Source organism: Armigeres subalbatus, chromosome 2 (assembly GCF_024139115.2).
Source record: "Armigeres subalbatus isolate Guangzhou_Male chromosome 2, GZ_Asu_2, whole genome shotgun sequence".
Lineage (NCBI taxonomy): Eukaryota > Metazoa > Arthropoda > Insecta > Diptera > Culicidae > Armigeres > Armigeres subalbatus.
In genome coordinates this window covers 22,624,183-22,650,596 of record NC_085140.1, presented here as the reverse complement: position 1 = coordinate 22,650,596, position 26,414 = coordinate 22,624,183, and the positions used below count along the sequence as shown (strand labels likewise).

At 44.0% G+C, this 26,414-nt stretch overlaps 1 protein-coding gene across 10 annotated transcripts in view; it reads right to left on the bottom strand.

The window, feature by feature from the left end:
- LOC134218211 (myocyte-specific enhancer factor 2) overlaps positions 1 to 26,414 on the bottom strand; it is a 289,827-nt gene that overhangs the window by 217,965 nt on the left and 45,448 nt on the right. The gene's annotated exons all lie outside the window — the stretch shown is intronic.

Here is a 26,414-nt window from a genome sequence, read left to right as displayed (position 1 = left end):
TTGAAAGGAGGCTCTGAGCCTCTTGAAAGGAGGCTCTGAGCCTCTTGAAAGGAGGCCTGAGCCTCTTGAAAGGAGGCTCTGAGGCCTCTTGAAAGGAGGCCTGAGCCTCTTGAAAGGAGGCTCTGAGCCTCTTGAAAGGAGGCTTGAGGCCTCTTGAAAGGAGGCTTCTGAGCCTCTTGAAAGGAGGCTTCTGAGCCTCTTGAAAGGAGGCCTGAGCCTCTTGAAAGGAGGCTTCTGAGCCTCTTGAAAGGAGGCTCGAGCTCTTGAAAGGAGGCTCTGAGCCTCTTGAAAGGAGGCCTGAGCCTCTTGAAAGGAGGCTTGAGCTGAGCCTCTTGAAAGGAGGCTTCTGAGCCTCTTGAAAGGAGGCTCTGAGCCTCTTGAAAGGAGGCCTGAGCCTCTTGAAAGGAGGCTTCTGAGCCTCTTGAAAGGAGGCTCTGAGCCTCTTGAAAGGAGGCTCTGAGCCTCTTGAAAGGAGGCTTGAGCCTCTTGAAAGGAGGCTTCTGAGCCTCTTGAAAGGAGGCTTCTGAGCCTCTTGAAAGGAGGCTTCTGAGCCTCTTGAAAGGAGGCTGGGAGCCTCTTGAAAGGAGGCTTCTGAGCCTCTTGAAAGGAGGCTTCTGAGCCTCTTGAAAGGAGGCTTGAGCCTCTTGAAAGGAGGCTTCTGAGCCTCTTGAAAGGAGGCTTCTGAGCCTCTTGAAAGGAGGCTCTGAGCCTCTTGAAAGGAGGCTTCTGAGCTCTTGAAAGGAGGCTTCTGAGCCTCTTGAAAGGAGGCTTCTGAGCTCTTGAAAGGAGGCTTCCTGAGCCTCTTGAAAGGAGGCTTCTGAGCCTCTTGAAAGGAGGCTCTGAGCCTCTTGAAAGGAGGCTTCTGAGCCTCTTGAAAGGAGGCTTCCAGGCCTCTTGAAAGGAGGCTCTGAGCCTCTTGAAAGGAGGCTTCTGAGCCTCTTGAAAGGAGGCTTCTGAGCCTCTTGAAAGGAGGCTTCTGAGCCTCTTGAAAGGAGGCTTCTGAGCCTCTTGAAAGGAGGCTCTGAGCCTCTTGAAAGGAGGCTCTGAGCCTCTTGAAAGGAGGCTTCCTGAGCCTCTTGAAAGGAGGCTTCTGAGCTCTTGAAAGGAGGCTTCTGAGCCTCTTGAAAGGAGGCTTGAGCCTCTTGAAAGGAGGCTCTGAGCCTCTTGAAAGGAGGCTTCTGAGCTCTTGAAAGGAGGCTCTGAGCCTCTTGAAAGGAGGCTTCTGAGCCTCTTGAAAGGAGGCTTGAGCCTCTTGAAAGGAGGCTTCCTGAGCCTCTTGAAAGGAGGCTTGAGCCTCTTGAAAGGAGGCCTGAGCCTCTTGAAAGGAGGCTTCTGAGCCTCTTGAAAGGAGGCTCTGAGCCTCTTGAAAGGGAGGCCTGAGCCTCTTGAAAGGAGGCTTCTGAGCCTCTTGAAAGGAGGCTTGAGCCTCTTGAAAGGAGGCTGAGCCTCTTGAAAGGAGGCTTCTGAGCCTCTTGAAAGGAGGCTTGAGCTCTTGAAAGGAGGCTTCTGAGCCTTCTTGAAAGGAGGCTTCCAGCTCTTGAAAGGAGGCTTCCTGAGCCTCTTGAAAGGAGGCTTCTGAGCCTCTTGAAAGGAGGCTCTGAGCCTCTTGAAAGGAGGCTCTGAGCCTCTTGAAAGGAGGCTTGAGCCTCTTGAAAGGAGGCTTCTGAGCCTCTTGAAAGGAGGCTTCTGAGCCTCTTGAAAGGAGGCTCTGAGCCTCTTGAAAGGAGGCTTCTGAGCCTCTTGAAAGGAGGCTCTGAGCCTCTTGAAAGGAGGCTTCTGAGCCTCTTGAAAGGAGGCTTCCTGAGCCTCTTGAAAGGAGGCTTGAGCCTCTTGAAAGGAGGCTTCTGAGCCTCTTGAAAGGAGGCTTCCAGGCCTCTTGAAAGGAGGCTCTGAGCCTCTTGAAAGGAGGCTCTGAGCCTCTTGAAAGGAGGCTTCTGAGCCTCTTGAAAGGAGGCTTCTGAGCCTCTTGAAAGGAGGCTTCCTGAGCCTCTTGAAAGGAGGCTCTGAGCCTCTTGAAAGGAGGCTCTGAGCCTCTTGAAAGGAGGCTTCTGAGCCTCTTGAAAGGAGGCTTCTGAGCCTCTTGAAAGGAGGCTTCTGAGCCTCTTGAAAGGAGGCTTCTGAGCCTCTTGAAAGGAGGCCTGAGCCTCTTGAAAGGGAGGCCTGAGCCTCTTGAAAGGAGGCTTCTGAGCCTCTTGAAAGGAGGCTTGAGCCTCTTGAAAGGAGGCTTGAGAGCCTCTTGAAAGGAGGCTCTGAGCCTCTTGAAAGGAGGCTCTGAGCCTCTTGAAAGGAGGCTTCTGAGCCTCTTGAAAGGAGGCTTCTGAGCCTCTTGAAAGGAGGCTTCTGAGCCTCTTGAAAGGAGGCTTCTGAGCTCTTGAAAGGAGGCTTCTGAGCCTCTTGAAAGGAGGCTTCTGAGCCTCTTGAAAGGAGGCTCTGAGCCTCTTGAAAGGAGGCTTCTGAGCCTCTTGAAAGGAGGCTTCTGAGCCTCTTGAAAGGAGGCTTCTGAGCCTCTTGAAAGGAGGCTTCTGAGCCTCTTGAAAGGAGGCTCTGAGCCTCTTGAAAGGAGGCTTCTGAGCCTCTTGAAAGGAGGCTTCTGAGCCTCTTGAAAGGAGGCTTCCTGAGCCTCTTGAAAGGAGGCTCTGAGCCTCTTGAAAGGAGGCTTCTGAGCCTCTTGAAAGGAGGCTTCCTGAGCCTCTTGAAAGGAGGCTTCTGAGCCTCTTGAAAGGAGGCTTCTGAGCCTCTTGAAAGGAGGCTTCTGAGCCTCTTGACAGGAGGCTCTGAGCCTCTTGACAGGAGGCTTCTGAGCCTCTTGACAGGAGGCTTCTGAGCCTCTTGACAGGAGGCTTCCGAGCCTCTTGACAGGAGGCTTCTGAGCTCTTGACAGGAGGCTTCTGAGCCTCTTGACAGGGAGGCTTCTGAGCCTCTTGACAGGAGGCTCTGAGCCTCTTGACAGGAGGCTTCTGAGCCTCTTGACAGGAGGCTTCTGAGCCTCTTGACAGGAGGCTTCTGAGCCTCTTGACAGGAGGCTTGAGCCTCTTGACAGGAGGCTTCTGAGCCTCTTGACAGGAGGCTTCTGAGCCTCTTGACAGGAGGCTTGAGCCTCTTGACAGGAGGCTTCCTGAGCCTCTTGACAGGAGGCTTCCTGAGCTCTCTTGACAGGAGGCTTCTGAGCCTCTTGACAGGAGGCTTCTGAGCCTCTTGACAGGAGGGCTGAGCCTCTTGACAGGAGGCTCTGAGCCTCTTGACAGGAGGCTTCCTGAGCCTCTTGACAGGAGGCTTCTGAGCCTCTTGACAGGAGGCTTCTGAGCCTCTTGACAGGAGGCTTCCTGAGCCTCTTGACAGGAGGCTTCTGAGCCTCTTGACAGGAGGCTTGAGCCTCTTGACAGGAGGCTTCTGAGCTCTCTTGACAGGAGGCTCTGAGCCTCTTGACAGGAGGCTTCTGAGCTCTTGACAGGAGGCTTCTGAGCCTCTTGACAGGAGGCTCTGAGCCTCTTGACAGGAGGCTCTGAGCCTCTTGACAGGAGGCTCTCTGAGCCTCTTGACAGGAGGCTTCCTGAGCCTCTTGACAGGAGGCTTCTGAGCCTCTTGACAGGAGGCTTCTGAGCCTCTTGACAGGAGGCTTCTGAGCCTCTTGACAGGAGGCTTCTGAGCCTCTTGAAAGGAGGCTCTGAGCCTCTTGAAAGGAGGCTTCTGAGCTGCTTGAAAGGAGGCTCTGAGCCTCTTGAAAGGAGGCTCTGAGCCTCTTGAAAGGAGGCTCTGAGCTCTTGAAGGGAGGCTCTGAGCCTCTTGAAAGGAGGCTTCCTGAGCCTCTTGAAAGGAGGCTTCCTGAGCCTCTTGAAAGGAGGCTTCTGAGCCTCTTGAAAGGAGGCTTCTGAGCTCTTGAAAGGAGGCTTCCTGAGCCTCTTGAAAGGAGGCTTCCGAGCCTCTTGAAAGGAGGCTTCCGAGCCTCTTGAAAGGAGGCTTCCGAGCCTCTTGAAAGGAGGCTTCCGACCTCTTGAGAGAAGGCTTCCAAGCCTCTTGAAAGGAGGCTTCCGAGCCTCTTGAAAGGAGGCTTCCGAGCCTCTTGAAAGGAGGCTTCCGAGCCTCTTGAAAGGAGCTTCCATGCCTCTTTTTCTTGAGAAAATTCTTCAGAATTACTTCGGAGCTTCATCGGGAAATTCTTCGAAACTTCCTCAAGAAATTCTTCGGAATTTCCTGGGGACATTCTTCGGGATTTCCAGGGGTGATTCTTTGGATTTTCTAGGAGAAATTCTTTGGAATTTCCAGGGGAAATTCTTCGGAATATCCTGTGAAAATTCTTCTGAGTCTCCTAGGGAAATTCTTCGGAATTTCCTGGGGATATATCTTCGGGATTTTTACGGAAAAATCAAAGCAATTTCCTCGGGAAATTCTTCGTGAATTGCTAGAAAAACTCTAGGACTTTATTTTCGGGAAATTTTTCGAAAATTCTTCGAGGAATTCTTCAGAATTTCTACAGAGAATTCTTCAGGATTGCGTCAGGAAAATCTTCAGGCTTTTCTAAGAAATTCCGAGCCTCTCGAAAGGAGGCTTCCGACCTCTTGAGAGAAGGCTTCCAAGCCTCTTGAAAGGAGGCTTCCGAGCCTCTTGAAAGGAGGCTTCCGAGCCTCTTGAAAGGAGGCTTCCGAGCCTCTTGAAAGGAGCTTCCATGCCTCTTTTTCTTGAGAAAATTCTTCAGAATTACTTCGGAGCTTCATCGGGAAATTCTTCGAAACTTCCTCAAGAAATTCTTCGGAATTTCCTCGGGAATTTCCTTGGGAAATTATTTGGAAATTCCTTGGGAAATTCTTCGGAATTTCCTGGGGACATTCTTCGGGATTTCCAGGGGTGATTCTTTGGATTTTCTAGGAGAAATTCTTTGGAATTTCCAGGGGAAATTCTTCGGAATATCCTGTGAAAATTCTTCTGAGTCTCCTAGGGAAATTCTTCGGAATTTCCTGGGGATATATCTTCGGGATTTTTACGGAAAAATCAAAGCAATTTCCTCGGGAAATTCTTCGTGAATTGCTAGAAAAACTCTAGGACTTTATTTTCGGGAAATTTTTCGAAAATTCTTCGAGGAATTCTTCAGAATTTCTACAGAGAATTCTTCAGGATTGCGTCAGGAAAATCTTCAGGCTTTTCTAAGAAATTCCTTTGGAATTTCCACGGAAATTTTTCACAATTCTCTCGGGAAGTTCTTCGCAATTTACTCGGGAATCTTCTTCAAAATATTCCCGGAAAATTCGTCAAAGTTTCATCGGTATTTTTCTCGAAGTTTCCTCGGGAAATTCTTTAGAAATTCCTCATGAAACTCTATGAAATTTCCTCGGAAAATTATTTTTTTCTTATGAAATTCTTCTGAATCTCCTGGGAAAATTCTTCTTTTTTTTATTTTTCTGTAGAAATTCTTTGGCTCCTTCGATTTTTTTTGGGAAAGTCGGAGTTCTTCGGAATTTCCACGTGGAATTTTTCGAAATATCATCGGGAAGTTCTTTGAAGATTCCTTGGGATATTCTTCGGACTTTTCTTAGGAATGTCCACAGGATTTTTTCCAGAATTCTTTCAGGAAGTTCATTTTTTTCCGGAATTTCATGGAGAAATTCTTTTGAGTCTTCGGATTTTTATTTGGAATTTTCTTGGGAAAATTATCCGAATTCCCTCGGAGAATTCTTCGGAATATCATCGGAAAATTCTTTTAAGTTTGCTTAGTAAATTCCTCCTCGGGAATTTCTTCGAAGTTACCTCGGGGTATTCTTCGGAGCTTTTTCAGGAAATTCTTTGGAATTTCCCCGGTAAATTCTTTTAAATTTCCTCGGAAAAATCATTGGAATTTAAAGAGGAATTTCTTTGTAATTTCCCTTAGACAATCTTTGGAATTTCCTGGGAAATTCGTCGGAATTTCCTGGGGAAGTTATTCGAAATTTACCCAGAATTTTTTTTTTCTCGGGTAGAACATAGAATCTTTTTCGGGAAATTCTTCTTTTCGTCGGGTAATTCTTCGGACTTTTGGAATTTTCTCGGATTTCCTCGGTAAATTGCTTATGTCATCAGGAAATTCTTCGGAATTTTCTCGTGAAATTCTTCGAAATATCCTCGGGAAATTCTTTGGATTTTTTTTTTTGATTTTCTCCGAAAAATCATCGGAATTTCCCCGGGAAATTCTTTGTAAATTGCTCGAAAAATTCTTCGTATTATCTTGGGGAAATTTTTCACAAATTCCTTCGGAATTTACACAAGGAATTCTTCGGACTTTTCTCAGAAAATCATTTGGAATTTCCACTGTAATTAATTGGGAAATTCTTCGAAATTTTCTCGGGAAATTTGAAAATCAAGTCGTTTTCGGCCGTTGCAGTCTTGTAAAGCAGCAAAAACAGATTTACTTCTGCATCCGACGGTTTCGGTAATTTATTTTACCTTTTTCAAGGATTTGAAGCTTGTTTTGTTGTTAGAATGGTAATGGTAGCATTCTAACAACGAAACAAGCTTCAAATCCTTGAAAAAGGTAAAATAAATTACCGAAACCGTCGGATGCAGAAGTAAACCTGTTTTTGCTGCTTTACAAGACTGCAACGGCCGAAAACGACTTGATTTTCAAATAAGTTTTCCACAGTCGCCAAGAGTTATTTCGTTTCTCGGGAAATTCTTCGGAAATTCTTCAGAAAACTTTTAGAATCTCTTCGTATTTTTTTAGAATTTCCTATGAGATTTCTTTGGGATTTTTTTCGGAATTTCCTCCAAGATTTCTCAGGAATTTCCTCGGGAAATTCTTCGGAATTTTCTCAAAAATCTCTTTGGTATTTTTTTCGGATTTGTTCCACGTAATTAACTTGGAAAATTCTTCGGCATATCCACGGGAAATTCTTCGAAACTTTGTCGCGAAACTCTTTCCTCGGTGAATTGTTCATGACCTCGGAAATTTCTTCGAAATTTTTCGCAATTTCCTCGGGAAATTCTTCGGAATTACCTCAGAAAATTCTTCTTCATGGCCTCGGGTGATTCTTCGGAATTTCGTTGGAAAATTCTTCAATATTTCCTCGGGTTATTTTTCGGATTTTCCTCGGGAAAATCTTCTGATTTTATTGACAAATTCTTCAAAAAAATTTCGAGGAATTCTTCGGAATTTCGTGGGGAAACTTTTCCGAATTTCGTTGGGAAATTCATTGAAATTCCCTTGGCTAATTCATTCTCGAGTATTTTTTTTAATCTCCTTGGAAAATTTATTTAAATTGTTTCAGGAAATTCTTCAAAATTTTCACGAAAAAATATATTGTACTTCAAATGGAAGAGAGCTTGGGAGCCGATTCAAATAATCAAAAATAAAGTACGGTATCGGCGATTAGCTCCCAATTGAGACTGAAAACCAGTGTGGCACTGCTGCTAGCAATATTTGCCTTCAGCCACGCCATCGTGCGTTGCCCGGGCTGCAACAATATCAAGCGTTCGACATCTCGCGCGCACACCACCACTACTTGGTTTGGTAAGTGCAAATGAGGAATTCGTTGCTCCGGTAGGTCTCAACAAGCTGCGAGATGCCCGAGAAGATGTTCGTTCGCCAAAAACAAAAACGGAAAATGAAACAAAAACTGAGAGTTCCAATTGCTACTGTTTTTATTTTGTGCTGCTCCCGGTGTTGTTATGGGTGGTGTTGTTGTCGGTTTTGTACGAAATTGTTGATGATAATGAGGAAGTTTTTCAATTCAATTGGCAACCAGGATTATATGCCGAATGAGATAACATTCAAAGCAGCAGTGGAAGTAATATTTTCTTTGTTTTTTTATCCAAGTGGAATTAAATAAAACAATTGAAGTTGTACAAACTTAAGCTCTAGACTTGAATAGACATGTCACTGAACAAGCTGCAACAAGTTAGCATCAAGAAATTTTGACGGGCTAGTATTTTAAGGTACAGCGAAAAGACGGTAAACAATAATAGTAAAAGTTTTCTTATACATTTCGTGATTTCAACTAACGCTCTTCAATGCGTGAAAAAATTAAAAACTTTAATTTTCATAATCTTTCCTTGATATTTATTAAATTCTCGAAAGCAGGTGATACTCTTAAAAAAATAGTTTAATCCTTGATGAGTTATTGTGAAACCAGAAATTACTAACAGATATAATATTTATAATTTTTTTTTAAAGAATCTCTGAAAAATATATAGAAGATCTTGAAACTATCTTATCGAGCATCCTCACTTCATCAACGATATTCATACAACCGGCATTAACAAAAGCTGCGCGGCAGGGTATAAGAGCGTGGATAGTTCACCTCTGACGTCGTACTCGTCGTTGTTAGTTTTTCACTCGGCGTGATCTTCATTCGGGCGTTTGCTCACACGCGGTTTGCAATATACATACAACATACCGATTTACTACCAATACTAGTTAGTAAATAGGAACATACCCCCGCACACCCAAGATTACTGTACTGGTGGTGATCCACAGTTCACTACACGCTGCGATGTTTCGAACGCTTGAACGCAAACCGTTTATGTGTTGTTGACATCCATCGCGGCGCGGCTCATCGGCAGACTTGGTGGCCGAGCAGCTCATCGGTAATCACAGGCGCGCTCTTGTACAGCTCATCGTCAACCATAACACTACGAGCGAAAGAAAATGTGATCTGAGTCGGACGGAGGCTGCCCGGGGATAGAGCAGCTCCCCTATGGACTGGTTGCACTTGTTTATCTGACTTTCGTCCGTTGTCGGTGACACATTAGCATGCGTTCGTTGTGGTGGAATCGTTTAAGCATTTTTTCATGGATATCAGCGAGCTGGCGAGGTACGCATATCCATGTGCGTCACCAGAAATGGTGAAATTTTTATACTCACCATAAGGATAGCGGTGTTAGTATTCGCAAACTACGCAAACGGTTGCCAACTTTCAGATACTCACTATGGTATCTGAATCTTGAAAATTTGTTATTCAATTGTATCGCGGCGGTCAAGGACATATAATAGAGTCCAAGATGATGTGAGAGACTACCAAACACATAACATTAGCTATGCGCATAGATAAATTTACTTGGTTTCAGATAACCCAAGCTCGCATAATGTGTAAATGATCAGAGCTACAAAACTAGTGAAAACCAAAGAAAGATTACATAAGACGAGCAGAAAAATTGTGGGAACGAACAAGGATGATTTTCAACTACGCAGGCAACTTATAGGAGGTTTTTCAAGTATAATTTGCTTCGATTTCCAGAACTGATTGTGTTTTGAGTAAGATATAAGTCTACCTCTACGGCATATGCGAATAGCTTTGCTCGGACTGTTTGAGGTCCGATTTATGAATTTTACACAAATGAAACAAAGAAAACCGAAATACTTCGATGAGTTGAAAAATTGAGTGATTGCAGCAATCGAATGATAATTATCTTGGCAATTGAATCACCCATCATGATAGAATGATTGGCTTACAAATTGGAGATTACTCCTAAATCAACTTGCCTCTCGTGTCCACCCATTAGAAAGATAACCTCGTTCGCCAGACACGTACCTGGAATCAAAACAGAAATAATTACTCAATTAGATGAATATGTCTCTACGCTGAAGCTGAACATCTAAACAAGATAACTAACAATCACATCGTGATAGGACATCGACACTCAAAACAAATTGATTACGACTCATTTAAATCCACTCTCTTCTCACGAAGCTTTCAGTGTACACGCTTAAACCAAACTACCCTGCGGTGAACCATTATTAAGCACCCGTCTCAGTTGACATTTGTTTCTTCCCAGAAAATTACTTCGAAGGTATTTTTGTATGAGGAAAAAAGTTTTTCAAAAAATTACATCGTGGTGTGTAATTTCGATTTACCGTGTACCGATATGCTTGTTAACTCGCTCAGCTGTCCAGTCATCCAGCCGACGAAACGAACACGACGTGATCGTCGCCGTAGCCGCACTCAAGTGCACTTGTTTGCGTCTGCTGACCAGTTCTGATCGAATTGATGATGTCATGAACGAACAAAATCCCAATCAACACCATTCACCGCTGGTTCCGCTGGCGCTGGTAGGAAAGGTTTCCACTGGGCGAAAGGAAATTTACCACATACCGAATGTCACGATTCTTGGCACTGCATGGGCCACAACTCGCTGCTAATGGCTTCTGGTGCGGGGTTTGCAAGTTGCAAGCAATCAGTTCTGCGATTCCTGTTTTGTGTGAATATTGATAAGACAAGTGCGCCCTGCACGAGATCAGAGAAAGCCCATCTGAATCCCCTGGCTCTGGCTCACCTCTCGGAACAAATGTACACAACAACGAGCGAGATTGAACGATAGCGCCCCGGCTTTGCCGCGTATCTTCGCAAGGCTATGCGACAAGACCACTATCAGTCGAATCCAGTTTTGGACGCATGCGAAGACCTGCCCGAAAGCGCCTCTGCGAACAGAACCGGGCGGAGTGCCTTGTCCGGTTCTTGTTGCTTTTGCGCGACATCGTCACAGCCGTCGAAGTTTCGAGCAGTGTTTCTCAATTTACATGATCTAGTCTCTTTAGAAGAAAGATGCTATACTGGGTAGCATAGCAAATGATTGTGTCAGATTTTGTCTTTCATTTATAATGTTTTTTTTTTAATATTTTTTAATTTATTGAATATTTTAGATGACTACTAAAAAGATTTTGGAATTTTATCTACCTTTACCAGTAAAAAAAAGTCAGTAATAACGGGCTTGGTAGTAATATGGTTACCGCTTCTGCTCATACCCAGGAGGTTGTGGGTTCAATTCCAGGTTCAATTCTTCCTACTTTGTATCTTTCCATATATTTCACATGTTCTAGCAATCGCTAGAACTGGAAATGGGCTTTCATACCGTTTCCATCTTTTATCGTAGACCTACAACTACATTTTAGTTGATTAGAAAAAAATCGAAATGAGCGAAAAATATCGTTTCGGCATCCAATTGCCGCACTATCATTACTATTACATTGGCAAAAAAAGCTTCCCGAAGTAATCCCGAACTCTGTACTCATTCCTAGAAAACTACAAACCAGGACTCCCGGAGAATCCGAAGGAACTCAAGACCGCATTCCAAAAAACATGTTCCTGTTGAATCGCCTATCATGAAGTTATCTCGGTTAAAGTTCCCGGACAACTCCAGATAACATTGTCATATTGTCAGGTTTCGTGAGAAATGTAAACAGATTTTCGGATTAATTTGAAACGAAAATCCGGGAGACTCGCCCAAAAGAATCATTGACCTAAAATCATGAATAAAATGTCTGATTTTCTGTAACAGCTTTTCACCGATTTTTTTATTACTTTCTTCAAAAAAATGCCAGAATTAAATCATCAATTTCCAAAAGAAATGTCCAATTACATATCTATGGTTGGTATTACGTTGTTTACCAGAAACCGTGGAATTGCTCAACTGGGATCGATCAATCGTTCTCACGTTCTTACAATAATATTAATAGGCGATCCTTTGTTATTCGGATACTGTGGTGACCTCTGCGTCTCCACAAAGATACCAGGAAAGAAAAAACATTAGAATTTTTCATAATCAATTTGATTGATTTTCTTAAAAAAATCCGTAAATATTCCCGTTGAAATCCCGAGTTAATTTCCTTGAAAATTTTGAAACATTTGCCGTGGGAATAATGAAAAATTTAAATACAAATTACGGAAAATTATGTCTGATTACGGAAAATTTCGCGAGAAAAATCAGAAAAATTAAGTGTGAAAGTTGAAAAAAATAATATCCGTGCAAATTTCATACAACTTCTTGTAAAAACTCCAAAGAATTTTTCGAAGAATTTTCGAGAAAACTCCTAAAGATTTCTGTTGATATCCAAAGAATTTTACATTGAAATCAAACGACCGAAAGCAATTTAGCCGAAGACCACAAGGTTGAAAGTTGTTTGGCCAAACACATAATTTAACCGAACAAATCATTAGTTCATTGGCCGCAAGTTTTTGTCTAAAAATGTCCTGTTTTCAGAAATGGTCAAACGCCGAATAAATCGGTCGGCCGAAAAGGTCAGTTGGCCAAGAAAGTTGTTCGGCTGAAAATGCCGTGTGCCCGAAATGGATGTCAGTTTTTTTTTTTTTTATTCGTATATTTATTTGGTAGGCACTCTGTGTTCTTAACCGCTACTGTGCCGTGATCTACTGTGGTACTCTGCTATACAGAGTCCACACAGAATCTATTTTTAGATGTCCATAATTCGTTATTGTTGTCGTTGCCAATCCATATCATCGTGAGTCCATTGTGTTCATTTGTCCATGTGGTGAATCCAGTGATCGTTGCTTTGTTCGGTTGCCATTAATCGAAGAACGTTGGAGGAATGCCTCCGAGAAGAACAGTTTTGTCAGTCGGCATCAGGCAGCCGTTTCGGTGAGGCGCGTTCCCCAAAACGCCACCGTTCGGACTGCGCTTCTGGCAACTGACAAGGGTTTGGTGGAGGGGCTGGGAATCGAACCCATGACCATTCGCTTATAAGGCGAACGTGTAGCCAACTACGCTACGGGACCCCCCATAATGGCCGTCAGTCTCATACGGCCATTTTGGCCAAACGGCATTTTCCAACAAATGACCTATTTAGCCGAACGGCATTTTGATTTTCAGCCTATTGTTACTATTTTCGGTACCAAGGGCCAATCCTTTTGCGTGGGTACCAGCAAATAACATATACTAACCATTACTATTGTGAGACTTTGCATGCAGTAGTCAAAGGTAGAATAGGGGCAAATTTTACATCCGCCTATTCTGCCTTAAACGTGTAAAATTAACTAATTCCGTGTGGCTCAAATCTCGCTGGCGACGATGGCACCCCTATGCTGGGGACGAAGAGAGAAGAGAAGAGAAGATAGCGGGAAGATCGTATCGGGTCGGGACTCGGCAGTCGGGAAGCAACCAAGCTAGAAGACAGTTATAGTGAAGCCAAATTTCGAAGGAAGAGACGCTAAACGCTGTGGCGCCAAGGAAAGCCAGTGTCAAGCCGAAGTTTGAAGAACCGTGTCCGGGGTCGCGGAGTCTCTCCGTTCTAGGGTGCAAAACCAGGCCCGGAAGTATTCCCCGTTAGATCGCCCGCACTTGGATTGTCAGTAGTACCCGGTTGGAACCGTTTCCGGCCAGAGCAAGCTCATCTAGGTTCCCGATCCAGTTTAGTTCCGGCCAGCAAGTTTCTCGAGGCAATCAGGAAGTTCCTAGTTGGTCGTGGGACACCAGATCACGTAGAGGAGCCGTGAATTCCGGAACCGCTACACCCGTAGCCTCGATGAGCGAACCCCAATAGTCGCCATTGTTCTGAGGCAACCATACGCCACGAGGTGGCAACATTATTTACCACGTCGCCTTCACTTTCTACGACCGGAGACAGACCGGACAAAAGACCGACACCCTACGGGGTCCTCACGGATTGCCCTCTCTCGGAAGGTTCGGTGAATTGGATTGGTGGACGGCCGAGACGACGCATCGCCAGCATAGGGAAGAACGAACTACCAGCCAACGCTACTCATCGTCGGAAAAGCATCATCAGAAAGTGGCGGACAAGATCCCTGCCAACCGGACTCCCGATCCCAACCCGAAGTTCATGCCAAATTCCCGAACTCTCGGAGACAATGAGGATAGTTGCCGACCTGAATCCGGGAGAAAGCTCCGCTCCTCGAACCGTACCGCAGTAGGCTACCGTAGGTGCATTGCACTCTGAGCTCACGGGCGAACCCACATTTACCAGCCACCCCGCATCACTTAAGGTATGTTAGGAGCCTGGTCTCCCCATGATTTTCCTGGACATCTATCGGCCGCAACGAATCCACTAACTAAAATACTAACCCTAACATAATAAGATGAAAAAATGAAATGTTAAAATGTAAATTAAATTATTTTTTATGAGATTGAAAGGCTATTCGTGCATGCACTTGAATCGATCCTTCCTTGTTCCGTCCACTTTAGCTACGTCTTGTGTCGTGTGTCCTTTGAGCAGGAAGGAGGTAAGCCGACCCTGAAGTAAGGTGAGCTAGTTTGAGGACGTGTAGACGTCCACTGCCTAGACGTGTGGACGTCATCGGTTGTTACACTATCGACATTTTCAGTCAAATGACCTATCAGGGCAAACAACTTTAGGTCAGTTATGCCGTACCTTTCGACTGTATGTTAGTTCCGGCTCGGATTCGGCCAAATAAAATTTTCGACCCAATAACCGTTTGGGTCAAACGTTCATTTCATCCAAATTGCATTCGGCTTGATGATTTTCGGATTAACGTGTTATTCGGGCAAGCGGCATTCGAACATGTGGCTTCCACCGAATGATTTTCGTTCAAAACGGCGGGAAGGGCCGTTTGGCCGAAAGTTGTTTTGTCGAACAAGCCCTTCTGATCGAAAGTTTCATTTGGCCGAAAATGTCGTACAGCCAAAAAAAAGTCGTTTGGCAGAATAGGTCAGTTTGTCGTTTGGCAGAAAGGGCCATATGGTGCCATTTTCGGCCATATAACGTGTACAGCAAATCATATTTTCGGCCGTACGATCCGTTCTGCCAATTGGCCCTTTTTGCAAATTGACCAATTTGGCCAAAACGATATTTTCGCCCAAATGACTTATTCGGCCAAACGACCTGCTAGAGCAAACGGCTTTTTCGGCCAAATTACCGGCTCGGTATTATGTCGCTTTCAGCCAAATGGCATGTTCGATCAAACCGTTTTCGATGTTCAATTCGGCCAAATAAAAAATAAATAAAAAAAAAAAATGAATTAAAGAATAAATTTATAAAATTGGAAAACTTTTTAAATTCAAAATTTTATAATTTTTCATTAAAAACTTTAAATTTCTCTCAAATAATTAAATTTGTCCACCAAATTCTGAGGAGAACGGAGACAGCCTACTAGAAAAAAATTAAATCTAGGTGATTTTTTTTCAGGAAATAGTAGGTTTCAAGTGACTATGAAGTTAATTTACGTAAAAAAGGAAAGAAAAATAAGAAATAAAAAAATATGCAGAAAAAGGTTTCACCACGTATCCGTACGTACCTTACGTGCAAGGTCGAATCACTGAGATCTTTCGCACTTTATACACTAACCAGAAGTTTATTTGTGCGATATCATACAAAATGATTTATAGCATGACACGTTTGGATTTTTAAACGGACATGTCTCCTTCCATATGTTCTCCCGAGGCATTCCGTGTTCTGGAAGTTACATGTGTGGTCAGATGTCAGACTCAAAAAAAAATATTCGTGGGAAACCATGACGAGAAAGCTTTCGCAAGACACGTTTTAGTATGCATATGGATATGCACTCTGTGAGGTTTCGGGAGTAGCCAATGAGGACTTCTGCCCTTTACAAAAACGCCAGAACATTATTCCTGATAAACCGTGGAAAATAAGCTGACACTTTTTTGGTCTGAAAACAGAAATGCCCACCCCAAGAGTTTCCCCTGGGACACCATGTGAAGGCCCTGGAATGGAAATTGACGTCTATTGTGTTCTACAGCTTCATTAGATGTTTATTCGTATGAAAACATGGTTTGCTTTGGCCTGCAAACTAAAAAATCCTTCCTACAGCTTCCCTCCGGGAACTCCGTGATTTTCCGGAAGTGGACAATATAATTTTTCACTTTTTGCTAAGACACCAGCAGTTTTTTCGCGAAAAACTGTGAAGAATAAGCTGTAGAATGACACATTCTGGTCTACAAATGAAAATGTCCCACAAACAGGTTTCACCAGGGCAATCCGTGATGCTCCAGAAGTGGCCAATGAGATCTTTGGTACTTTACAGACTCACTAAAAGTTTATTCGTAAGATATTATGAATAAAGGGCTGTGGCATGCTTTGGTCAGTCAACCGAAATGTTCCCTCCTACAGGTTCCCCTGGGGAATTCCGTGTTGTTCCGGGAGTGGCCAAAGAGGTCTTTGGCCTCTTTCAAAGACGTCACAGGTTTATTCGCCAGAAACCGTAAAGAATGCGCTATAGCATGACCTGTTTTTGTCGACAACAGAAATGTTGCCTTCTACAGGTACCTTCGGGGCACTATGTAAGGTTCCGGAAGTGTTCAATGAGGCCTTTTGTACTTTACAGACTCTTCAGACGTTTATTTTCGTTTGTCCCCCAGAAGTAGTACTGAGAGGTAGTTCCTGGGGTAAACGATGCCAGAGCACAAGGGAGTTTACCGGGTCGATTCCGACATTCCATTACACTTCCGTGTGGTAGTTTGGCAACTATAATGCACGTGTGCTGGGTTAGTGTGTAAATGCATTCTGCCATGTAAAAAAAGGACGTTTATTTTCGAGAAATCATGACGAATGAGCTGTCGCATGACATGTTTTTGGCTAAAAATAAGAAGGTCTTCTCTTACTACTTCCCCGGAAAAATCTGGGAAAATCATGAAGACGCTCATAAGCACTACGGAAATTCTGCAAAATCACTAATAGAACCGCGTTAAGTGTACCTTTGTTAGAAGATAAAGGTTGAGAAGAGTTCCACACAAAAACAAGGTTTCCGTCGAAATACTCCAAATTCCAAACCGTAGGTACAACGGAATCTAGAATAATTCCGGAATCATCCGGAATCTGGACACGAAACTACGATAACCTTATCTCAAAATTTCACATTGATCCGTTGAAAGCAACCAGAGTTATGTTCAGTTTCAAAATTGATCGTCCTGAAGACCTTGGCCTTTTGGGTGGTTATAAGCGAAAATTTCAAAACAACGGTAAGCATATAGTTATCAGGTTCCTCATGAAAATCTCTTTCTTTTGATATAAGAACATGAAATTTAGCGCAAAGAAATCATGAGGTTGATTTCTATACTTTCATTGCATAAATACCACACATTTAACTCTATTGTACCTTAAGAGCAGTAGGTGCGAATGAATTCTGCAGAAAATTTTAGAAGGAACTTTAGACCTGATTGTAAAAGAAAGGAAGACAGATGAGATTGTCATCAATTTGCTCACAGCTTCTCGATATAAACCTTTCAGATTGCCAATTGCAATATTCCGCCTTTCTGCCGAAACACACAATTATCTGAAATAACTCTCATTGCTGTGGAAACAAAAAAAATCCCCTAACTACAAAAAAACGTTGGATTCGAAATAAAGAAATTATTTTGTTTTCAAATCAAGTTTTTGAAAATTGAATTGAGATCGGCTCGGTAAAAAATGGGTACTTCATATTAAGTACAACATCAATGTTTCAAAATGTACTTAAGAAGCGATTAGTCAAAAGAATTTACAGGATAAATTAATAAAAAAAAACCCCTTGAAAAAAATATTAGGGCATGATCGGTGATGAATAAACACTAATGAAAGATCGAAAGAGGAAAGTACGCAAGGGAGCGCAAGACCGAAATTACTTTGAACATTCAGCTAGGGTCATATAATCAACAGTTAATTGATAAATCAGCTTTCTTTTGCCAAAAGTCCATGCCATAAGTAAAACGCACCGATTCTCTTGGGATACACCATAACTGAATCTACCTAACGATGTTGAAAATACTTGGAAATTGTAAGAAATTTTCCAGGAATTCGATAAAATTTTCTATCCATGAATTTTGGAAAAATTCTTGTCCAGAAATTCTAGGGAATTTATTACTGAATACCTCGGACTACCTAAGCGGAATTATCCAGAACCTTGGGAGACGGTTTTTTTTAATTCCTGTAGAATGGAATTTAAAGAGAAGGATTTCTCCATAATTCCTAGAGCAAGAATTTCAAAACGATCTCTAGAGAAGGAATCCCTCAGATCTCTTGGATAAGAAATTTCTTAGAATTCCCTAATTACGAATTCTACATACCACCAAGAGAATTGATTCCCCAAAGCAATTCCCCAGATCTTCAAGAAGAAGAATTTGATAGAAATTCCTGGAGAAGAACTTCTTCGAATTTCTGGAGTATTTAATCAGAACTCAAGAAGGAATTTATGTTGGGTGTGGTAGGGCTCAGAATCCTTGGAGGAGAAATTTTCTAAAATACATGGATGGGGGGCTCTCCAGTATTCAGAAAGAATTCTCTGAACTCTGGATCGCTGAATATCCCAGAATTCTTGAAAGAGTAATTCTTCAGAACTCCTGAAGAATAAATTTCTAAAGGTGGAATTTCTTAGAATTCATGAATGAGAAATAATCAAGAAATCCTTAGGGGAGGACTTCCTCAGAATTGTAGATGGAGGAATTTCCTAGAATATTGGCATTAAGTAGGAGAGAGGGTGTTGGTAACTCCTCTAAATCCTTTTCCAAAATTCCTGGAGAAGAAACTCCTCAAAACCAGGGCCACATTGTGTGGGTGTCGGGAAGCTCAAGGCATTGATATAGGGCCAATCAACCTATTTAGTACATTTAGGGGGCCCCGGAAACTGTCGGCCGCAGAGCCCCTTCCGGTTAAATCTGGCCATGATCAGAACTCTTGGAAGAGGAATTCCGCAGAATTTGTTGTGAGCGAGTTTAGGGGAGTTCCTAGTATTCCTCAAAATTCTTGAAAGTGTAATTTTCCACAAATCGTGTGGGAGATCGCCCAGGAAGGAGATCCTTCAAATAGACCCTTTGCACTACTCGGGGTGTACAGTACCCATGAAGGAATTCTTGAAGGAGGATTTCTTTACAATTCGAAGTGGTGAAGTTCTCCAGGGGGGGGCCTCCTTAGCCGTGCGGTTAGACGCGCGGCTACAAAGCAAGACCATGCTGAGGGTGGCTGGGTTCGATTCCCGATGCCGGTCTAGGCAATTTTCGGATTGGAAATTGTCTCGACTTCCCTGGGCATAAAAGTATCATCGTGCTAGCCTCATGATATACGAATTCAAAAATGGTAACCTGGCTTAGAAACCTCGCAGTTAATAACTGTGAAAGTGCTTAATGAACACTAAGCTGCGAGGCGGCTCTGTCCCAGTGTGGGGATGTAATGCCAATAAGAAGAATAAGAAGAGAAGTTCTCCAGAATTGCTAGGACAGATTTCCAAAGAAAGTTTCCATTTTGTTCAAAGTTTCAGATGAACCATTGATTTTACAAAAAAAAATCATAATTCACAGTTTTAACTGATTTTTTTTTCTTTTTAATTTTTAAATTTGAGACTTGTGTACATAAATATTTTGGATTAATATCCTTCGAATAAGCAACTGAATGCTGCATTTATTTGCATGATTTAAATATATGCATGGAAATAGATTTAAAATCTCAAAATTTGTTGATCTGTGTATAATTACAAAGTCGTCATGATTTAAATTCTTTCATACAATGTAAAAGTACAAGCAACACTAGTAGATAAGACTATCTCAACCTTTGCCTTTTTTTGTACACCCAGCTGTACCGAAATCTAGACAAGAACTATCCTATCTCGGCAAATACCACGAATTGCTGCCATCCATGCCGCTGCAATAACCGGTGTGTTCAAGTGTTAAGGAACTTGCCTTTATCGCTCTCTTACTTCTTGGCTACACTTTGATATTAGTTGTTTTCATCATCATCGTTGCCATCATCGTCATCATCTAGCGCAGTAACGCATCGTCGTCGGCTAAGTAAGTGACTAAGACTTAGTCGTTCCGGTGGAATTGCTGCTCGCCGCCGCCCGGCGCTGGTTGGTGGGTTAATCTTCTTCGTTTCATTGCATCCTTCATATTTTTCGAGGAGCGATTTCAGGCTCATACCGGCGGCGATGCCATAATTCGCTCTGTATATTTGTTATGCTTGTTTTGATTATTATTTGAGCAACGTGAACTACCAACGACAGCGGCGAGGCCGAACACGAACGACTGTACATATATCCACTACATTTAACGATTCCTGTGTGTGATCAATGAAGGAACAACAACAAAACATACAATCTCATAGAACGGGCGGCGAATTAGAGTGGACCACATTCACTGGGGTGTTAACTTTGGGGATCGCTTCTACAATGCCGATAAGTGACAACAACGGAACGAGTTTAGTCCACAGCATGCCTTAATATTTACCAACATCAGAACCACCCTATCACTGATTGATACCACAATCAGGAACTCCGCGAGGGATCTGTTCACACTTTTTTGAAGCATTTAGCATCTTTCGCTATATACTGACTTGATTGCTTATGCACGTATAGTCGCCATCGTCGCTGTACCCCAGTCGCGTCTTCCTCATCGACACCTCACGGCCCCACCGAGAAAAAGCTGCGCGTTTCATTCGCAAAACGTGCTCGCGACTGCCGAAAGTGGACCAGCCAGTGCCATTGTGGATGGGGATTGGGGTTCCTGTTTTCGGTGGATGATTGTATGGATGGTTGTTTTTATCGCCGCACTAAAGTCGCTATCAAAAAGTTTATTGCAGTCCAACGAGCGGTTCGGTTCGGCCGGTTGGGCTCCCCTTGCCCCTTTTCTGGCGCGCAAAATTTTCTCCAACCTACCATCCCATGCCCCGTGCGCTATAGAAATTCATCGTTTGACCGAGTGAATCGAAATTTATGTTTCGATTATATTATATACCATCGTGAAGCACGCGGAATGTTTTCGGCACATGATCTGTGAAAACCGGTGCCAACACATAGGCAGTGTGGGACTATTCAGAAAGGGGTAAATGATGTTCCACTAAACTTATTTGAGTAAGCGCCTAATTAGATCATGAATACGAGTGATGTTAAATTGTGGGCTCAATGGCCGTGCGTCTAAGTGCACTTGCCTGCTGTGAAGTGTGTGTGTTCTAAATATTCCCTCCTTTAGAGTAGAAAACTTTTCGTATAGCGAGAAAATCTTCACTGATCCACTGGGTGTTGTGTAATGTACTGTCCGTTATCTAATACGCTAGGACCTCAAAAACAATGATCCTGCCTTTTTATAAACATCTTGATTTTTATAAAAATCAATACATACGACGTTCATATATTCCTAAAAATCAATACACACGTTTTGTCTTTCTCGTACAACAATGTTGCACCGAAAGGCTATCATTCTACTACGAAAACGAACTTTTTATAGAAGTCTCGAAGACCCATAGTGTTATATACCAATCGACTCAGCTCGACGAGCTGAACAAATGTCTGTCTGTCCGTGTGTTTTTTTTTTCTTCCTAAACAATGGAGGGGGAATCTGCTCAACAGACATCCTGGGTTGACCAGGAAGTGCGGGGTTAGGGATCACCGAGGGAGGCAGGACTACATTCCCGACCCGCTAAACCGTTTCCATTGCCGCCAAGCCCATAGTCCCTTCGGTACAACCAGAAAGTAATGCTTCAAAGGGGGGCCAGTGCACAACGCACCCTCGAGGTTAGCTGCGTGTCCTTGCAGCACCGAACATCGTAACTCGCTTTTCTAGAAGAACACCATGGTATCGTGCCAGCGCGTTGCCGGCTTTCCAGGTGGCCTTACCACGCCCTATGTCCTCGGAAGGTGGGAAGGGTCGACTTCGCGCCTGCTTCCCTCTGCACGACTGGTATCAAGAATGATGATGCCGCGTGCACCCCAAATTGACCTTTCTGCGATAGGGCCTATTCGCCAGCACACAGAGGGACTTGCCGACGCGAGGCCTACGCCTGCCCCAGCCTTGACGAGGACCCCTTTCCGTCCTCGGGCTCGGAACCCGCCCGGTTGACCGACACCGCGAAAGCGACGATACCATGTTGTTCTTCGCGCGGCCACTTGTTCGATAAAAGGATCGAGTTCGACCACAGAGCATGACCACCGGTATGACCCATGACTCCGCTAGCAATGATGGTTCGCTGTAGTTGCATGTCCGAAAGATTGTGAAACTATTGAGAACTTGAGCTACAGGTCCTAAGCCCTGGTAAAGGAGGAAGGTTGCGATGGCTGTTATTCATGGCCATCGTGTAAAGCAAAAATGGATAAACCCCAATGCCAAGGTGTCATGCGACCCGTGCCGAGGGCTGAATGGTTGAGGGGTTCTAAACATGCTCAACCGCGAACGGAGCCTGGGGTGCACCAGGGCGAACACCCCAGTAAGCAGCCCTTACTGCACTACGGCGGGGCACTGGTGTAGCGGACATTTATTTCCCTAGCTACTCGTGGGACCAAAATGAGTACAAATTCTACAAACAACCCTCAAGGTGACGACTGCCTCTCTCAGTCGTGTGAGAGCGAAGTGGAGAATACTCTGAGTCAGCTTGGCCTTACCGAAGACCAGCTACTCAGTAGTTCGCAGGAGAAGATGGAAATATCCTGCCCCTCAACGCCTATCTCCCGGAGCAGCACATGTTTCGACAAAGCTGATCCAGATCTACAACCCCTCATCGACCGACTCCAACCTGTTGGACATGGAAGATAACGAAGATGATGGTATAAGGATCATCATCAACCCCCAAAAATCTTTAGCAAGTAGCAAAGGATCCGAAGATAACAAGGGTTCTACGGAAGCCAAGGGTGCTCCGAGAAAGAAAATCCCCACACTCACACGCTCGCAGAGGAAGCAGCTTAGAACTCTCCGGGAGAAGGGAAAAGACAGGAATGAGGCCTTGTCCATAATCCTGAATAAGGAGAGCGAGCCCACTTCCTCAAAACGGTCGAGAAACGACCTAGACAAATCCGCCACAGAGGACCCCAAAAAAAAAGGGTGAAGCACCATCTGGATCCGAGAGAGCGCGCCCAACAGTCCTCAAACCGCGCGCCTCAGAAAAACGTGTCTGGACAACAAAACCCACCCATGAGGAAAACAGCTGGTATCAGCTACAGTGATATGGCCAAAAGCGTGAAGGTCGGGATAATACCCAAAGACTTTCCCACCGTCCAACTCACTACAGCCCAGCTAGACCTTCTACAAGAAGCACTCCTGCTCAGAGTAGTTCAACAGCGAAACGAGCCAATAAAACCCAAATTCAACAACCTCATCTACAAGTCCGGTTACATGGTTCTAATCTGTAAGGATCAAGAGACTGCTGAGTGGTTAAAGAGAATATCCCCATCCATGAAACCCTGGGAAGGTGCAGAGCTGATGGCAATGGACGAAGTGGCGATTCCACGTCCAGAGATGATCCGAGCATTCTTCCCACAAAGCTCCAGCTATGATGACGACCGAATAAAGGCTCTCATAGAAAGCCAAAATGACATCACAACAACTAATTGGCGTATTGTGAAACGATCCATTCTGAAAGATATTCATGTTGAATGGATCTTCACAGTAGAGGGTGCGTCGATGGAAAAGTTGAAGAAGTCCAAATACACCCTCAACTACCGATTTGGTGAAATCCAACTAAGGAAGATTACAGATCAACCGACTGCCGCTACCGCCAATCCGACTGGAAGGCCGACCCAAGAGCAATCTGAGGAGGCCTCCTGTTCAAGCGAGGTTCGGCTAACTGGAAGGCCGACCCAAGAGAAATCTGAGGAAGCCTCCGGTTCGGGCGAGGTTAGTAAATCTCACCCCAAAAGCACCATAAAGGCTAGTCTGTCCGCCTCTAAAGGAAAAGCTCGAAGCTTACATGCGACCCCCTGCTCTAGTGGTACCAAACCAAAGGTATCTAAACAGGGCAAAGGGGGTGCAAAAGCGACAGTTTGACCACAGAGGCGAAACTGGCGGGCCAGGTTGCTACAGGGAAGAGAGAAAACCCAGACTGTAATACCAAACGACATCCTGATGATCCGCAACATCCAAAGCCGGACAGTCGTCGTCCGGAAAAAAGCGGGAACCCCGGAAATGGCGACTAAAGTTCTGCAAGTGAACCTCCACCATGCTGAGAGCGCCACGGGTGTGCTCTGTCGGAGGTTCACCAAAGAGAATTTAACCGTGGCCCTCATTCAAGAGCCATGGGTCAATAAATCCAGAATACAAGGTATTCCACAACACTCATGTAAGTTGGTATATGATGACAGCCAGCTTTCTCCTAGAGCGGCTATTTTATTACATAACAACTGTAAATACTTTCCAATTTCAGAATTCATAAAAAGGGACATCGTAGCGGTCAGGATGGAGGTACCTTCCGCCAGAGGGAGTAGAGAGATCTTGGTGGTCTCGGCATACTTCCCAGGTGACGTGGACGAAATCCCTCCTCCAGAAATAGCTGCGCTCGTAGCCTACAGCCACCGACACAACATCCCCTTCGTCATAGGGTGCGACGCAAATGCACATCACACCGTATGGGGAAGTACCAATATAAACACCAGAGGTGAGTACCTGTTACAGTTTCTCTCTTCCAAGAACATTGACATTTGTAATGTTGGTGACAAGCCCACGTTTGAAAACTCCATTCGTCAGGAAGTTTTGGACTTGACTCTATGTAGTCGGTCTATCTCTGATAAAATAAAAAACTGGCATGTTTCTGAAGAAATATCAATGTCAGACCATAAACACATCATCTTCGAATGGGAAGGGGTCTAACGATGGAAAAACGTTTAAAGATCCTAAGAAAACTGATTGGGAATCCTACTCAGCTATCCTACGATCCGAAGAGTACATCATAGAAAGTCACATCAAGTCCATAACACAATTGGAAGATGCGTCCAAATCCATTAAAAACAAAATCCTTAACGCCTACCAAGAGAGCTGTCCAACTAAATCAACTAGTTCGAGTAGAGACGTTCCATGGTGGAATAAAACTCTTGAGAAGCTTAGGAAAACTGCGCGTAGGGAGTTCAATCGTGCTAAGCGAACCGGCGATTGGAGCCTATACAGAAAAGCCCTGACGAACTACAACAAAGAAATAAGGTCAGCCAAACGGAAATCGTGGATTCTAATGTGTGAAAGCATAGAGAATACACCCGTAGTGGCCAGACTCCAAAAAAGAGTTTTTTGAAAAAGACCACTCCAATGGTGTGGGTAGCCTCCGAAAGACGGATGGTTCGCTCACTGTAGAGCCTAGCGATACACTGAGCGAATTGTTAAAGATCCACTTCCTGATTCAATCCCTGAGTCGAGCATCGGCGACCAAGGCACTGGAATTGCTGTCTCAGATCCACAAGAGATCCAATCATGGGTTTATGGAACTAAAAAGGACGCAATAAAGGTTGCAAAGGAAGCTTTCACTCGGGCCAGGGTTGAGAGGGCTGTGAGATCTTTCGAGCCATTTAAGTCTACTGGCATGGATGGAATATTACCAACGTGGATCCGTAAAGAGGAGAAAACACTGGTTCCACCCTTGGTTGAGATTTTTAAGGCGAGTCTGATTTTGGGGCACATACCTAACGATTGGCGTCAAATCCGGGCTGTCTTCATTCCGAAGGCAGGCAAGAGAGATAAAACCAACCCCAAAGCATTCAGGCCGATAAGTTTATCCTCTGTAATGCTCAAAATTATGGAAAAGGTACTATGCGAGTACATAAATCACAAATTTATGAAAGCAATGCCTTTGTCAAAAACCAATTCGCTTATCAAAGTGGAAAATCTACGATCTCGGCACTACATACGGTAGTTCAAAAATCGAAAAACACTTAATGCAAAAAGAAATTGCTCTTGTAGCATTTCTTGATATTGAGGGCGCATTCGATAACGCTTCTTATTCGTCTATAGGGTCAGCAATGTTGAGGAGAAAATTCGACCCATGCATTGTTACCTGGGTACATGCTATGCTAGCTAATCGGAAAATCTCCTCTGAGCTTAGCGGTTCATACATCACTGTTAAAGCAACAAGGGGTGTCCGCAAGGCGGAGTGCTTTCTCCTTTGTTGTGGTCACTGGTGGTGGATGAGCTTCTAGACAGCTTAGAGAGAAGAGGCTTCGAAGTGGTTGGATATGCTGATGACGTTGTCATTATTGTACGAGGCAAATTCGAAAGTGTTATCGTGGAAAGAATGCAATCTGCTCCTAAATCACACTTTTTCCTGGTGTCAAAAGTATCAACTAGGCATAAATCCTACAAAACTTCCATTATCCCTTTCACCAAACGGAGAAAGGTACAACTTAAAACCCTTTTTCTTGAATCAAACACAATTAGTTTATTCAAGTGAAGTAAAATATCTAGGTGTCATACTCGACGCAAAGCTTAATTGGAACTCTCATCTCCAATCAGTTGTGCAGAAAGGTCTCAATACACTTTGGGTTTGTTCAAAAACCCTTGGTAAAAGATGGGGCCTAAAACCAAGTATGATCATGTGGATATATAAAACCATTGTCCGTCCCAGGACAACTTACGCTTCCCTTGTCTGGTGGCCTAAAACTAATGAGGCTGCTGCAAGGGCTAAGCTCAACAAAATCCAACGCACCGCTTGCATAGCCATCACTGGTGCAGTTCGTAGTACACCCACTTTGGCCCTAGACGCAATGCTTCACCTGCCCCGGTTAGATCAATTCATAAAGCTGGAAGCGGAAAAAGTGCTCTAAGGTTAAAGAGAACAAAACACTGCTGTCGGGAGACCTTACGGGTCACCTCAGCATATTAAATGAATTTGCCATAAATCCCGCAATAGGAATTTGTAGTGACTGGATGGAAACGGTAGTCAATTATGACTTACCTTACGATGTGTTCATTCCTTCCCGCCAGGAGTGGGAAGGAGGTGGACCCAGCGTTCCAACAGGCTCTATAAATTTCTTCACAGATGGTTCGAAAATGAATAATCTGACAGGATCCGGAATCTA